Source organism: Microcebus murinus, chromosome 7, assembly GCF_040939455.1.
Source record: "Microcebus murinus isolate Inina chromosome 7, M.murinus_Inina_mat1.0, whole genome shotgun sequence".
Taxonomy (NCBI): domain Eukaryota; kingdom Metazoa; phylum Chordata; class Mammalia; order Primates; family Cheirogaleidae; genus Microcebus; species Microcebus murinus.
The window spans coordinates 20,526,184-20,542,495 of record NC_134110.1 but is presented as its reverse complement, the minus strand read 5'-3'; the positions used below and the strand labels follow the sequence as shown (position 1 = coordinate 20,542,495).

The 16,312-nt window shown below is 41.8% G+C and overlaps 2 long non-coding RNA genes across 10 annotated transcripts in view; one reads left to right on the top strand and one right to left on the bottom strand.

Moving 5' to 3' along the window:
- The window catches only part of LOC105871321 (uncharacterized), a 139,270-nt gene extending 133,923 nt beyond the window's left edge, over positions 1–5,347 (bottom strand). For all 9 annotated transcript variants that reach the window (XR_012920102.1, XR_012920098.1, XR_012920106.1 and 6 more), the window contains exon 1: positions 2,393–5,347. This is a non-coding gene — a long non-coding RNA (uncharacterized LOC105871321). The remainder of the gene's footprint in view (positions 1–2,392) is intronic.
- LOC105871323 (uncharacterized) overlaps positions 1–5,423 on the top strand; it is a 41,702-nt gene extending 36,279 nt beyond the window's left edge. Inside the window, exon 7 of the long non-coding RNA XR_012920107.1 lies at positions 5,341–5,423. This is a non-coding gene — a long non-coding RNA (uncharacterized LOC105871323). The remainder of the gene's footprint in view (positions 1–5,340) is intronic.
- Positions 5,424–16,312: the final 10,889 nt, after the last annotated feature.

The following is a 16,312-nucleotide window of genomic DNA, read 5'->3' as shown; positions in this document are numbered from 1 at the left end:
TTTATTAAATACCATGCCCTAGAGTTTGCAATATTGTCTTTCCAAAGAATTAAACCCTACCTTCAAATAAGAATATATTCCTTACAAGGTAGTGTCAATACATTATAACATAATAATACTAGTTCTTCATTCCCATTCCTTGAGTAATTGTTGCCATTCATTCCACTCATATAAAGCATACTTGCATATGTATTTCTGCATAGGTATGTAGGAATGACATATACATAAGCATAAATAATGAAGTACATTGTTGTTATTATATTTAACAATGTGTTTTCTGTTAGCAATTAAGAGTATGAAAAATAAAAGATTTCTAGGGTAAACAGTAAAATGTAAAAAAGGAAGTATGACTTGAACGTTAATAATGGAGTTAAAATGGAATTACATAAAATGCTGAATTAAAACCCCAAAAGGCAGAAAATGAGTGGTCAATGAAAACAGGAACAAAGACAAAGGACATAATCAAAAGGTATCAGCAAATATGATGGATATTAATCCAACTACATCAATATTCACATTGAATACAAATGCCAATGGTTTAAATTCACCCAATAAAAGACAAAAAATGTCAGAGTCAATGGAAATAGAATACAAATGTGTGTTTAAAAATATTTTAAATATGTACAACTATATTATTTAAAAGTAAATGGACACAGAAAAATATGCCATAACAGTAATTATATAAAAAGGAATAGCAATATTAATTTCTGAGAGAACAGATTTTTAAGAAAGGGAGGTTATCAGGGATAACCAGCTGCCACACACTCCTTGGTAGCATGTTCTAGAGGGAAAGACCATGCCCACTGCATCATCTGAATTTGTACAAGAAGCACCCAGTTGTGTCTCTACAAGTACCTTTCACCGTCGGCTGCTGATGGTGAAGTAGAAAGGCCCCTCTTGGGACTTTTTGACTCAAGAAATCAAGAAAATAAAAGAGGAGACATGGCATTCAATAAAATTCACTATGAACATGATAAAAATCATACAGGGAGTGTTTGGGGGAGGATTGCCCAAATGTCAGATAATGATGGATCAACAGTAATGTTTTAATGTTCTAAACACACTTGTTCATTCAAAGTTAACGTTGGTGTAGGTCTAAGGCATTCATTTATGCCTCTTTCTTCATTAAAGATCAGTCTAGTGTTTAAGCATTGGCTCAGGAGTGAAAAATTATTATTAAATGAGGTAACTTACTAATCAAGAGAGTGTGATATTTACCCAAACTGAGAAAGATGAACAAATGTGAAAACACAGAGAGCTCAAATCAGACACATGCCTATATAAGTTAATGAATAATCCTACTGAATTGTTTAACAGAAAGGCTGAACATAAGAGCATGCAAATTAAAATGCTGATTAGGTAGATAGGAGGAACCCAGGGAGAAATGCAGACACAATAATAAAACTTTGTAACAAATCCATGAAACTATCTCACAGAATGGAGTAGGGAAAGAGTGGCTGATATAAGTAATTTAGGAAATATTAATACTTCTCCTAAATGAGTCTAAAGAACAAAGGAGTTGTACTTAATCACTTAACATTAGTTGATTAAGCTATTTCCTATGAGAGTATAATTATTAATCCTGAAACCACTACATATGTACGTCCAGATGGTATGATAGAGTTAAGAAGACCAACTTTCTCACTCTTAGATTTACAAAGAAATGAAAATAGAACAATTCATGTAATGTTGAAGTATTAATAAGAATTCACGTTTAATTTAAATAGATACAAATAACACTGAAATTATATATATATGCATATTTATATTTATGCATAACTGAACAATTTTCATGCCATGTAAATAATTGGATCTTAGGCTACAGAGGCCAAGTAGTGGCACTCAAATATCACAAGCAATGTGGGCTTGGTTACCACCATGGACAACAAAAGCAAAGCAACAGCAAATATAGTTTGACTTGTGTAGACCTACCGTGCTGGCTAGTTAACTATGATGTTCCTAGAAGTGAAATAAGATTGGAGACCTAATAAATTATCACTTGATCTATATAAGCAGAAAAAATGCAGGTCAAGTGAACAAAGTTCCCAATCAAATCACAAAAACATAATCATTATTCCTCAATCATTTCTCAGGTGTGAGGCAGTTTACATTCTCAGGACCTTTATCTTAGAAGCAGCAGCAACTGGCTTTCCTGCAGGAAGGACTCTGGTACACTCTCAAAAGTGTATATTGTTGATCTTTCTCACATCCTTTCCGAAAGGGACTTATGCCAACTTTTATCAAGGTAACTGTGCTTTGGGAAATAATCAGAACTTTTAGGGACATTGCACTTGCTTCTCAACTGATATTGATTACAGGGGACCTGAAATGTCCCTGTGGCCCTGCAGTTAGAGTAGAGGGTAGGAATGTCAGGAGACCAATAAAGTTTCACCTTTTTCACCTAATGAAGAAGTCACTTTACTAGAACCCTGAATCCATGCTGTGTTCAATTCCTCAGTTCTAGAATGTACAGGTGAAATAGATATAGCAGCTGGCAGAATTCCCACATTGGTTCCCAATCTGTGGAGAGAGGGCAATAATGGTAGAAAGTTCAAATGGAAGTCATTAGAGCTGTCCTACATAGGAAATTAGCAAATAAAAACAAAACTGCCTCCATACAGGTAGAGCAGAGAGTATTTCCACTATCAAGGGCTGGAAAGATGCAGTTGTGGTAGTGGTAATTCCCAACATGTCCCCAGTCAACTCTTCTCTCTGGTCTATGCAAAAGACAGAGAGAGCCTGGAGAATGACAATGCAGTGCACTGCCATTATTTGAACCAAGTGCTGACTTCAATCCCAGATGCTGTTCCAGATGTGGTTTCACTGCTTGAGCAAATAAACACATCTCCTTGTGCCTAATATGCTGCTATTGTCCTGTCAAATGCCTTTTTCTCCCTCTCTGTCCACAAGATCCACCAGGAGTTAGCTGTCAGTGGCAAAACCAGAAGTACAACTTCATTGTCTTACCTCAGAGGTATACAAACTCCCCAGCCTACATTATACTTTAGTTCTGAATGTGCATCAGAATCTTATCTCAGCAGAATAGGGCTTTTATAATCAGTGGAGAGAATAATCAGTTCTGAGAATACTACTTAGCCTCTTTCCCCACATTTCTCAATGGGCTAATAAACAAAGTGTCTGCAGTGACAGGACTGGAGATTGTGCATGTGCTGAGCAACAAAGGCTTCCACTCATTAAGGCTGACCTGGCTATGACCCCTTCTTAGCGCTCAGTCTTCTACAAAATTTTTGAGGAAATAGATTTGAGATATTTCTCCTGTCTCTCTACTTAGTACTATGTGGATTAAACTCTTTCTCTGCTGCAAATCCTGATGTCTCAGCATATTGGCTTGCTCTTGGGCAGCAGGCAAATGAACCTGGTTGGGTGGGTACAATTTGGGGCTTCATCTAAGATTGCCCTAATAGGCATATGCCCATTGATCAGCAGCCTCTTACCAGTGGAGCAGACTTAGAGACATTTTCTAGTGTCTGCTCAGTTTTCTTTGACTGTTTGCCATCCCTGACCCTGTCCGTATAGGTGGGACATTGCCAATCCATGATGCATGGACATGTTTACAGTATAGAAACAGTTTCTGGAACTTGGGTACATCCTAGTGATTATTCAAAGCATGCACAGAACTCCTCTTCTCTCTCCAGAGTGTTTAGCCTCTCTGGAGGTATTTTGCCTCCTTCATGAGTCTTGATTTGCTTTTCCCATATTATAGACAAAGTCTTGTTTTAGAGAGACTTCTCCTTAGTTGGACAAAGAATATAGAGTCTGTCTAGAAGAACACTCTTGAAATTTTTGGAAGGCCTTTTGGCTTTGATATGCACTTTAAATTAAGTACATCATTAAAAATTAATGGCAAAAATGGACCCATTAAGTTAAAGAATCCCAAATTTAAAACTTCATTATAAAGATCCTTTATTCTAAACAATTGTCTTACTTGTATTTATAAGAATATTAGAACTAAAGGAACATGTAACAATTCTGCTAGCCTTAAAAATTCTCTTTGCAAAATGGAAATGCAAGTATGTGGTCCAAAACACACATAAAAATGCTTTGAACACTGCTCCTCTGGGAAGAATGGCAGAGGAGAAGTTTACCTCATAATCTAATGGTTAAAATTTTTAGCTTTCACTTCTGCAGCCTAGGTTTGATTCTTGGGCAGGGAATTAACTAGTATCAGTCTAGTATTAGTGTAACTTTTGCATTTGTTAATGCTCGTGAAAATTTCCTTTGAGACATTTTTGTGACTTTTTAGATCTCATGAACCTTTTTTTTTTTTTTTTTTTAAACTCTATGGAGACACTCCTTGCTTCTTTGATTAAGGAATAAACTGGGTTAAGGCAACTTAGAAGGGCACTTTGGTTAAAATGTTTGAAAGCAAAATTATTAGCTGTTTGCCCTGGCTAGAGTTGGCTCCATTTACTTTCATTCCTCTCTGCTCCTTCCTTTTTGCCAATCTCTGAACCTTTGACAAATAAAAGCAGTCAACTGTTGAAGGCAAACACTGCACCATACTGTCCATGGATCCTCCTTAACCACTTGGCAGCTCTGTAGTCTTGTTGTGGCCCATTTACAGGACAGAGGATGAACACAGAACACAAAACACAAATGCAGAACACAAATAAAAATGCAGACACATGTACAAACGGTTGACTCAAGTAATAAGACACCGGGTCCGTTTTATTTTTATACTCTAAAAGATTAAAGTTAGTTCCTTGTACGTAACCACCCAGGCATGGCAGTGATAGCCATAAATTCCAGAACATGTGGCCTTAGGGAAGCAGATATTCCCTGACTCAGAATTTCAAGGTGGTTGCTCTACGCACTAGGCATAGATAAAGGATCGAGATTAGCAAGGATGGGCAAGGTGAGCCACAAGGGGCGTTTCTCATCCTCAGCTTCTCTTAGGGTGACCCCCTAAGATCTTCGGCTGAACCCTGGCGTCTGTGCATGGCTTAGGTCACCCCTCCCTTGAGGGGTCTTACCTGTCATTGACTAACCAGCCATCTTATAGGGTGTTTATCGTGTGGCCTCCAGACCCCCAATGCTGTGGGGTCGGGTAGCTCAGCTTGCTTACTTGAAGCTCAGGTCCTTTGTTATGCCTCTAGGCAACACCTTGCTTTTGTTATGCCTCAAGGCAATAGGGGCCTTGTCTGGAACATATTACTTTTAAATGCTCTGGGCAGAGCACGTACATTACTAAACTTAATTCTTAAACTAGGGAAATATATGTCAGTCCCCTACATAGTCTCTCTGAACTTTTTTCTAAGTTAGCCATCTTATTTGTGGACTATTTTTTTGCTCAATAAACTCTCAAATTTCATTTTTCAGAAGTGGATCCCAAAAGAGAGCTCTTAGGAACCCTCAAAGAGCACCAAGAGGACAACTGAGGTACCCCCCAGGTTGAGCCCATAACTGGAACCTGTAAGTTGTCTCTCAGATTCTGAAGCTCCACAGAGTTGCTTTGTAAGCTCTCTAAATTTGATTTAGGAAATGCTTGAATTTAACTTGTTTGAAAGTTTCAATTGTTCTGGGTCTGGAATCTGAATGAATCTTATTATCCTGCTTCAACATACAAGGTGGCTACAGATGGGCACCACTATGTCTGATTGATTTTTTCTATCCTTTTGTAGAGATGGGGTTCTTGATTTGTTGCTTGGATTGGTGTCAGACTCTTGGCCTGGTATAGTGCTCTCACTTTGGCCTCCAAAAGTGCTGGGATTGCAGGCATAAGCCATAACTCTTTCTCCTCAATCATATATCTTGAATCCCTTTTATAAAATATTTTCTATGTATACAAAAAGAAAATTTTGTTAATAAACTTGTCTGAGAGAAAGGACTGAGACACTAGAAACTCTTGCCACAGTTTGAAATTTACATGACAAGTCTTACCTTTGTTTAGTGTACTTTTCCTGGGTATCTTACCTAAACTGAAAATGTGCATGTAACCTATTTTTCTTTCTTATATTATTATTTTTTTCTTGATAGGAGCACATGAAGGTACAACATTTAGGCTTAAAATCTTAGCTCTGTATTTTGAAATGTAATTTTTCTGCCTGGTTTTATCTAGGAGTCTTCTTCTTAGAAGGGAAATTATTGCCTAGCTAACAATTGCTTACAGCAATAAAATAGGTAAATAAATGATTGAGAGTCTCAATTTAAAACATATATATATTTTTAAAAGGTGACAAATAAAAATTCTGCTTCTGTCTGTATGCTTGCATGTTTCTGTGTCTCTGTTTCATGTGTATTGGCATTTCACTCCCAAAATATATAAAAATGCAATAGTTAATTGACTTAAAAAAATAAGCACTTAACTGAAATATCTTATCAGGAATGTGGGAAAGAACTCAAATGCCTTCTAATTCACATGATTTTGGTAACATTTGGTAAAAAGAACTAGTTTTAAAACTGTTATTAAAGTTTAGATGTGTTAACATTGTAATGGTAAGGAAGACTCTCATCAATCTAATAAGAACCTACTATGTGGCTTCTGCAATCATACTTATCTTTTGCATCAGCCAGCTGAGACCCCACCGCTCAGAAGACCCTCACCTAATACTAACATATTACCTGGCTTCACCAATTGCATCAGCCACCTGAGACACCACCCCTTGGACTCCCTCAACCTGATAAATGTGGAAAAACCCCCGTAATTGGGGCTCAGAATTTGGTGGCGAGATCCCTTTGAGTGTGCCAGCGAATAAACCTTGATTCTCTGACTCTCTGTGTGCCACTTGGTTTGTCCTTGGAACCACCTGTTGTAACACTTGCTCTAATATTTTTGTTCCCTGACTGGGAAACTGAACGGGCTGGCTTGTAGAAGCCACTGGTTGGGGAAGGGTGTGGTGACTGGTGGAACCTCAGGAACAGAAGTGAACTGGCTGATGCCAACCGCCATTTTGCAGAATATCTTTGCTCCTTGGGGCTCCCAAACTCACTGGACATGCTGGAGGGATGGACAAGTCAAATCAAGTCTGGAGGCATCAGACCAGGTAAGGTCACAAAACCCCTCCGAGTGACACCCATGAGAGGACAGAAGAGGAGCTTGATCACCTCGAGTGCAGGGAATTCCCAGGGCAGGAATGTGTAACCTTTGCTTGTCTGAAATAGCGAGTGAAGAGTGAATGTTTGTAGTTCCATGGCTACAGCTATGGAACCTGAGTGGGTCCTCACCTGCGGTTCTGTGGCAGTGGTGGTGGTGTATGGCATAGCAGTGATTCACTCCCCTAAAGGGAATGACCATGAGTTTATACAGGCACACATTAGCCAAGACATGCCTAAGTTCCTGCCAGGGATGCAGCCAGGAGGACACCAGAGAACTTCACCCCCACATTTGTATGGTAAGCTGTGACACCATTCAAAGGTCTAGGATGGGTAGCATAGAATCTAAGCCTACAGTCCTTAAATGCATGCTAAAAAAACGTTAAGAAGGATTTCACAGGAGATTAGAGCATCACACTGAGTCCCAGTTGACTTAGGATACCCTGTGAACACCAATGGCACACATTCTGGGTCAACTGGCCCTCAACAAGAACCTTATTCCTCCCACCATGCAAGCAGTTCAGGGAGTCCTGACTGAGACTCCCAGCCACCCTGACCAATTCCCTTACATAGATTCAAGACTAGAGATTGCTTAGAGCATGCATCCTTGTGTCCAGTTTTGTGCTAATAAGGAACAGAGCAGGATTTTTGTGGCCCAAAGGACCAGAGACTCCAAACTGTCCAAACACATCTATCAAAAAGCTTCTGAAGAGTATCCAACACCACAGCCCTACCACCCTACTGTGATACCTCCTGAAGTAACCCCGAATCCACCATACACCATCAGTCTCTTGGCTGCCAATTCCAGACCAAACAGGTGCCAACACTCCCATCAACTGCAGTCTACAGTCAGCTCAGGCCCCAACTTCTACCCTCCAGATGCCCCTGCATGAGGTGCAAAGTCCAATGCAGGTTATGGGTGATGGGGTCGATCAACCAGGTTGGCTGGTCCTGTACTACAAGCCCTTCCCCACCACTGACCTACTGAAATGGAAGCACCGCACTCTGCCATACTCTGAAACACCTCAGGCCCTCATTGACCTGGAATCCATCTTTCAGACCCACTATCCCATCTGGGAAGACTGCTTTCAGCTCCTTATGATCATTTTTAACACAGAAGAATGACACCATATTGTAGCTGGGACCCAGACGTGGCTCTAGGACCATGCTCCAGCAGGGACCTTGGACCTGGAGCAGTGGGTGTAGAGAGAATCACCTAAGACTAACCTTGATTGAGATTTCAACTACCCAAGCAGACCTGAGGCACTCAGAAGGTATAGGGAAGCTCCCTCCCAGGTTCTGGGAGGGAGTCAGAAAACCAACCAATATGAACAAAGTCACTCTGATCACCCAGACAGAAGTCAGAGGAATCACTGAGAAAATTCTACAAGCACCTTTGTGAGACCTACGAGTCTACACACCCTTTGACCTAGAGGCGGCCAAAAATCAACAGATGGTAAATGCCAGATTTATTGGACACTCCCATACTTGGTAAATGCCAGATTTATTGGACATTCCCATACTGACATCCAACGGAAACTCCAGAAACTTGATGGGTTTGCAGAAATGAATATCACATAGCTGATGGAAGTGGCCCAGAAGGTCTATGTTAATCAAGACCAGACCGCCTAGCATGAGAAGGACAAGAAAATGGAACAGAAAGCTGCTATCCTGGGCACTTCCCTTGGAAAACTTGACCCAGCCAAAAGACCTGGCCCACCACGGGAAGGAGGACCTAGGAGATGAGGGACCCTGAAGTCTTACCAGTGCACCTATTGAAATGGGATTGGTCACTGGAAGTATGACTGCCCCAACAAGAGAAACCACCCACCAACAAACAGGAACCTGACCAGAGCCATCCAGCAGGAGCTAGAGACCCAGGACTTCATCGGTCTTATGAGGGTCGACTCATAATTGGACCAATGGGTTTACCTGACAGTTGGGCACCCAGGAGCCTATGATTGTAATGGAAGTGGGAGGCCAACCAATAATGTCCATGGTGAACACTGGGACAGAACATTCGGTGGTAACAACCCTGGTGGCTCCACTTACAAAGTGGAAAATCACCATTGTGGGAGCCACTGGAACTTGAGTAGTTCAACCCTTCTGCCAATCCTGGATATGCCAGATGGTGGGGCCATCAAATAAGACATGAAATCCTATACATATCTAACTGTCCCATTCCCATGCTACGTTGAGAACTCCTGAGCAAATTGGAAGCCCAGATCATCTTCCGCCTGGAAAGGACCCTGAGTGTCACACTCAGTGCCCCAGAGACTCTCATATTGGCAGCCACCCTGCGCTGGGATTCAGAATGGAAGATATATGACCAGGCCAAAGAGGAACAGAACCCACCTGACCTCCAGCAAGAATTTCCATCAGCATGGGTGGAGGACAACCCCCGCCCCCACTGCCTGGTCTTGCACACCAATATGCATTCATGGAGATTAAGATGAAACCAGGAACATAACTGACCAGAAGATGACAGTACCACATCCCCAAGGAGGCTAGAGAGGGAATTAAGGAACACATCAATAGGCTCATCTGGAAGAGGATTTCTATGGAATGTCAAACCCCATGGAACACTCCCCCCTGCCAATTAAAAAGCCCCAAAGTGGTAGATATCAGCCTGTCCAAGGCCTGCAACTGATTAATGAGGCTACAGTAACTCTCCACCCAGTGGTACCAAATCCATACATACTCCTGGGCCCCATTACTCCTGATTTTGCCTTGTTCTCTTGACTGGACTTAAAGGGTGCTTTCCTCTGCATGCAGCTCACTCCAAAGAGCCAGTCCCTTTTCACCTTTAAGTGGGAGGACCTCAGACTAGAAGGAAAACCCAGCTGACTTGGACTGGACTACCACAGGGATTTAAAAATTAACTTACTCTATTCAGCGAGTCTCTAGCCACTGACCTAATCTTCTTTCCAGGAGAAGAAACCCACTGCACACTTCTACAATATGTCGATGAACTCCTTCTAGCAAGTCTAACCAGAGAAGACTGCCACCACAGAACCTGGTGCATGCTCCAACTGCTCACTGACAAAGGATGCAAAGTCTCCTGGAAAAAAGCACAGATCTATAGGCGAAAAGTAAAGTACCTCAGTTTCCACATCACTCAGGGGTGTTGGACACTGAGACATGAGCAGAGGCACACCATGTGTACAATTCCCAGACTGACCAATCAGAGAGAACTCAGAGAATTCCTGAGAATCACTGGATTCTGCTACATCTAGATCCCAGGGTTCTCCCTAAAGGGCAAGCCTCTGTACAAAGTCATACACTGGCCTGAAAACAAATAATTGGAATGGGCCAAGGGTCAGGAAAGGGCTTTCCAGGAAATAAAAGATGTACTACAAAGAGCCCATGTACTAGGAATGCTGGACCTCACCAAAGAATTTAACCTGTTTGTACATGAGAAGAAACTAATGGGTCTGGGTGTTTCGACTCAAACTGTACACCCTTGGCAGAGACCAGAGGCTTGTGAAAATAATTGGATCCAGTAGTGCAGGATTGCCACCTTGCCTCCACGCAATGGTGGCCATCAAGGAAGCACACAAACTCACAATGGAATAGAACCTCTGTGTGTGAGTCCCTGACATAGTAATATCTCTAATGAACACCTCAGGGCACTGGTGGCACTCAAGCAACTGGTTAGTATAATACCAAGAACTGCTATGCAGAAATCCATGGGTTACCCTGGAGACTGTGCAGACCTTGAATCCCACGATACTCCTACCCACTGACCCAGGGCCCCTGGACCACAATTGCATGGAAGCAGTAGATGAGGTCTATGCCAGATGGCCATATATGAAAGATGGCCCTATATCAGCACCAGAGTTAGAATTCTACAAGGATGGCAGTAGTTTTGTCCAGAATGGGAAACAACTGGACCACTTTGCAGTCATCATCACAGTCAAAGAGGTTATCATGTCAGCTCCCTTGCCCCAAGGGTGGTAGGCACAAAGGGAGCAGCTACTAGCCATCATCCAAGTCCTCAGACATGCCCAGGGTAAGAATGTAAACATATACAAAGACTGTAAGTATGCCTTTGTAACAATACATATCCATGGGGCAATACACAGGGAGAGGGGCCTGCTGACTGCAGGTGGAAAGGAGACCAAAAATAGGGACAGAATCCTTCAACTGCTAGAAGCAGTTTGGAAGCCAAAATAAATTGTGGTAATCCACTGTTGAGGGCACAAAATGGCACAGATACAATCACCACTGTCAACCGGCTGACAGATCAAGTAGCCAAAAATGCAGCCAGCTGAGGATGTACCAAGGATAATACTCCAACCCAGTGCCAAATCTCGCTGGCACCCGAGTGGCCAAAAGAACCAAAATATACTCTAGAAGAGAACCAGTGGACAGAACAGGAGAAGGCCAAGAAGGATGCAAATGTGTCTCTGCAGAAAAGACAGATTCTAGGAGAAATTAGAAGAAAGAAGCTAGCAGATGAGCATACATCAGATGAGGGTCGGAAGGATGGATACCTAAGACCACAGGAGACTCCCAAGGAGGAGGTTGCAGAAGAGAACTGGAAGCAGAGACCTCCCGAGTAGCCCGGAGACCAGCGGCAAGGGGAGGTGGAACAGTCAACTTTCCCCTCCCTTGCATCTTGGACTGCTGGTGAGCTACCCAGCAGTTGGAGAGACCTGCAGACACCACGCCAGAGATGGCCACCACCAGTGAGCGGCAAGCCTGTAGCGCACACAGCACCAGGCTCCCAACTCCCTCGGGGCACCTCCATGTGCAAAGACCCGAGCCACGTGGCAGGCACCATATTGCTCCATTCTCCCCTTCCCCTTCCCTATCTGTGGCTGCTGAGAGAGATGATATAGCCACCACCCAGAGGCATCTCCAGGGAACAAGACCTTCCCTTTTGGGGCCCTACAGCTGACTGAGGGGTACTCTTATGGTGAGCTTCCTACCCACCAGCCCTCCCAGGTGCTGCTGGCCCATTGATTCCAGGAGAACAGGGCAGACCCTGAGGCTGAGAGACATCAACCAAGTTTGGACTCCCCATGGGTGAATTAGGACTGGCACTCCTCTCTCTGGTGGGGTTAGGGATTGAACTCCTGGCCCAAGAAGTCAGACCTGCAGAATAGATCCCATGCACCCAAGTATCACATTACCTGGGGCACAGAAGGAATATTCATGAATATTGCGTTTGTGCCTTCAGGGGCAAATCAGCATGCCTGAGGGCAACCCTCCTCCCAAAGGGGGACCGTGTGCCCAGCCCAGGCAGCAATCCTGCACAGGGAACCTCCCGGCCAGCATCACAGCCAGTGGAGGCCCAGTGGCGTGAGGTTTGGCCTGCTGGAAGAAGCCAAGAAGTAGCTGTGGAGTTGGGGAGGGTGGAAAGGAGTGAGGCCTGCTCCAGACTGTGGGTCTCAGATGGCCCCACCCCCAGACATAAACTTTTTGACTGAGCAGGGCCATTCCAGCCCCTCCCTGACAGCTTTTCCTGGAAGCAGAGAACAGAATTTTGATCCCTGCTAACAGCATTTGTGGTGCCTCAGAGCAGGCTTTACCCAACCCAGCTCTGCCCAGACTCACTCACAGACCACCCTCACTGAGGTGGAGAATAAGGACACACCTGGAACCCACCCAACAACTGAGGCACCAGAGTGCCTCTCCAGAGGAACAAGAGCTGGATACAAGACCTAAAAACAACAGTGTAGCCTGTTCCTCTGAGCAAGCGCCACCTATTGACAGGGAAGACATTTCTGCACACACTTTTCATGGCACCTACTGACTCATCATATAGGGTGTGGTCGAATCTCACCCACAAACACCACCTTCTGGCTCAGAGACTAAACAGGGTGTGCCATTATCCAAACTAAAACTTAATGGCAAGAAGCAACAAATGATCCAGATGGGAAGAAATCAGTGAAAGAACTCCAGAAATATGAAGAAGCAAATGGAAAGCAAGACTCCAAAAAGGAGCACCAGCCCCTTAGAAATGGACACAAACCAAAATTGGACCACAAAATGACAGAAGCGGAATTTTGAACATAGATTGTAAGAAAATTCAATGACTTGCAAGAACAACTGGAAAACCAACACAAAGAAAACGCAAAAAGATTCCAGGACCTGGAACAAAAATTCACTAAAGAAATTGAAACAATAAAGAAAAGTCTAACTGAACTCCAGAAAATGAAGAATCAATTCAGGGAACTACAAAACACAGTGGAAAGTCTCAAGAACAGGGTAGATCAAACAGAAGAAAGAATCTCAGAGATTGAATATAACACCTTCCAATTAAATAAATCAGTCACAGAGATAGAGCATAGAAACAAGAGAAAAGAGTAAAGCCTACAAGAGATGTGGGATTATGTGAAGAAACCTAATATGAGGGTCATAGGGTTACCAGAAGGGGAAGAATAAAACACTCAAGGGTTGGACAAGCTATTTGAAGATATAATAGAGGAAAAATTTCCAGACCTTGCTAAAAAATCTCCAGATACAAGTTCAAGGAGCTCAAAGGATCCCTGGGAGATTCAATGCAAACAGGAAGATGTCACAACATGCAGTTATCAGACTGATCAAAATATCAACTAAAGAGGCTCTTCTATGAGCTGTAAGATGAAAGAAGGAAGTAACATATAAAGTAAAGCCAATCCAAATAACATCAGACTTCTTTACTGAGACTTTACAGGCAAGGAGAGACTGGGGCCCCATTCTCACTCTTCTGAAACAGAATAATGCCCAGCCTAGATTCTTATTCCCTGCAAAGCTAAGTTTTGTACATGAAGGAAAAATAAAAACATTCTCAGATAAGCAAAGACTGAGGGAATTCACCAAGACAAGACCAGCCCTTCAAGAAGTACTCAAAACAGTGTTACCCACGGATCAGCACAATAAACACTCATGAATGTAAATCTACTCTAAGCTAAAGATAAAAGCCCAGATACCATAATGGCTCAAGAGAGAAAACAAAGCAACAAATTTCAATCCAATATAATGAACAGAAATCTGCCCCACCTGTCAGTTATCTCAATTAATGTGAATGGTTAGAACTCCCCACTCAAGAGACATAGGCTGGCTGAATGGATAAAAAAAAACACAAGCCAAGTATCTGCTGCCTTCAGGAAACACATCTAACCAGTAAGGATGCAGTTAGACTAAAGGTAAAGAGCAAGAGAACAATATTTCAAGCAAACAGAAGCCAAAAGAAAGCTGGCATGGCAGTGCTGATTACAGATAACTTAGCTTTTAAATCAATAACAGTAATAAAAGACAAAGAAAGTCACTATATAATGGTGAAGTGTACAGTTCAATAAGAAGACATAACAATTCTCAATATATATGTACCCAACCTTGGTGCACCCAGATTCATAAGGCAAACTCTACTTGATCTAAACAAATGGATAAAGAACAACATCATAATAGTCAGAGACTTTAACACCCCACTGACAGCACAGGACAGATCCTCCAAACAGAAAATCAACAAAGAAATAATGGACTTAAACAGAACTTTAGAACAAATGGGCCTGACTGACATTTACAGGACATTCTACCCCCAAACCACTGAATATACATTCTTCTCATCAGATCATGGGTCATTCTCTAAGATTGACCATATCCTAGGACACAAAATATGTCTCTAACAATTTTAAAATAATAGAAATTGTACCATGTATCTTTTCAGACGACAATGAAATAAATGTAGAAATCAATCCTAACAGGAGTTCTCATTTCTACACAAAGTCATGGAAAGTAAACAACCTTCTGCTGAATGATCACTTCATAAACAAGGAAATCAAGATGGAAATCAAAATATTCTTTGAACTAAATGATAAAGGAGGCACAAGCTACCAAAACCTGTGGGATAGAGCTAAAGCAGTCATGAGAAGAAATTTTATTTTCATAAATGACTATATCCAAAAGTTGAAAACATCACAAATAGACAACCTAATGAATCATCTCAAATACTAGGAAAAAAAAAAAGAACAGACCAACCCCAAACCCAGCAGAAGTGAAATCATTAAGATCAAATCAGAACTAAATGAAATTGACAACAGAAGATGAATAAAACAAAAAGTTGGTTCTTTGAAAAACTAAACAAAATTGGCACATCTTTGGCTAGACTAGCAAAAAGCAGAAAAGAAAAATCTCTAATAAGCTCCATCAGGAAAAATAAAGGAGAAATTACAACTGATGCCCCGGAGATACAAGATATAATTTATGAACACTACAAAAACCTCTATGCACACAAACTGGAAAATGTGGAGGAAATGGACAATTTCTTAGAAACACACAGCCTCCCTAGGCTCAACCAGGAAGAAATAGAATTCCTGAACAGACCAGTATCAGGTACTGAAATTAAAACAGCAATAAAAAAACCTTCCTAAACATCCCCCCCCCACAAAAAAAACAAAAGTCCTGGACCAGATGGTCTCACACTTGAATTTTACCATACCTACAAAGAAGAACTGGTGCCTATCCTGCAGAATTATTCCACAACATTGAGAAGGATGGAATCCTCTCCAACACATTTTATTAAGTGAACATAACATTGATACCAAAACCAGGAAAGGATGCAACAGAAAAAGAAAACTACAGACCAATAACCCTTATGAATATAGATGCAAAAATTCTCAACAAAATCCTAGCCAATCAAATCCAGGTGCTTGCCCAGAATATAATCCATCACAACCAAGTGGGCTTCATCCCAGGGATGCAGGGATGGTTCAACATACGCAAAACTATAAATTTAATTCACCATATAAACAGAAGCACAAAGACCATGTGATTCTCTCAATAGATGCAGAAAAAGCATTTTACGAAATTCAACACCCTTTTATAATAAGATCACTCAACAAAATAGGCATAGACTGGGCTTACCTAAAAATGATACAAGCCATATACGACAAACCCACAGCTAATATCATAATGAATGGGGAAAAATTGAAAGCATTCCCACTTAGAACTGGAACAAGACAAGGATGCCTACTATCTCCATTTCTATTCAGCATAGTATTGGAAGTCCTTGCTACAGCAATCAGAAAAAAGAGTAAAATTAAGTGCATCCAAATGGGAGCAGAAGAGATCAAATTCTCATTCTTTGCTGATGACATGATATTATACCTAGAAAACCCCAAGGATTCAACCAAGAGACTCCTTGAACTGATAAGTAAACATGGTAAAGTCTCAGGATACACAATCAATACACAGAAATCGGAGGCATTCATATATGCCAACAACAGTAGAAGTGAGAACCAAATCAAAGATTCAAATTCCCTTCAAAATA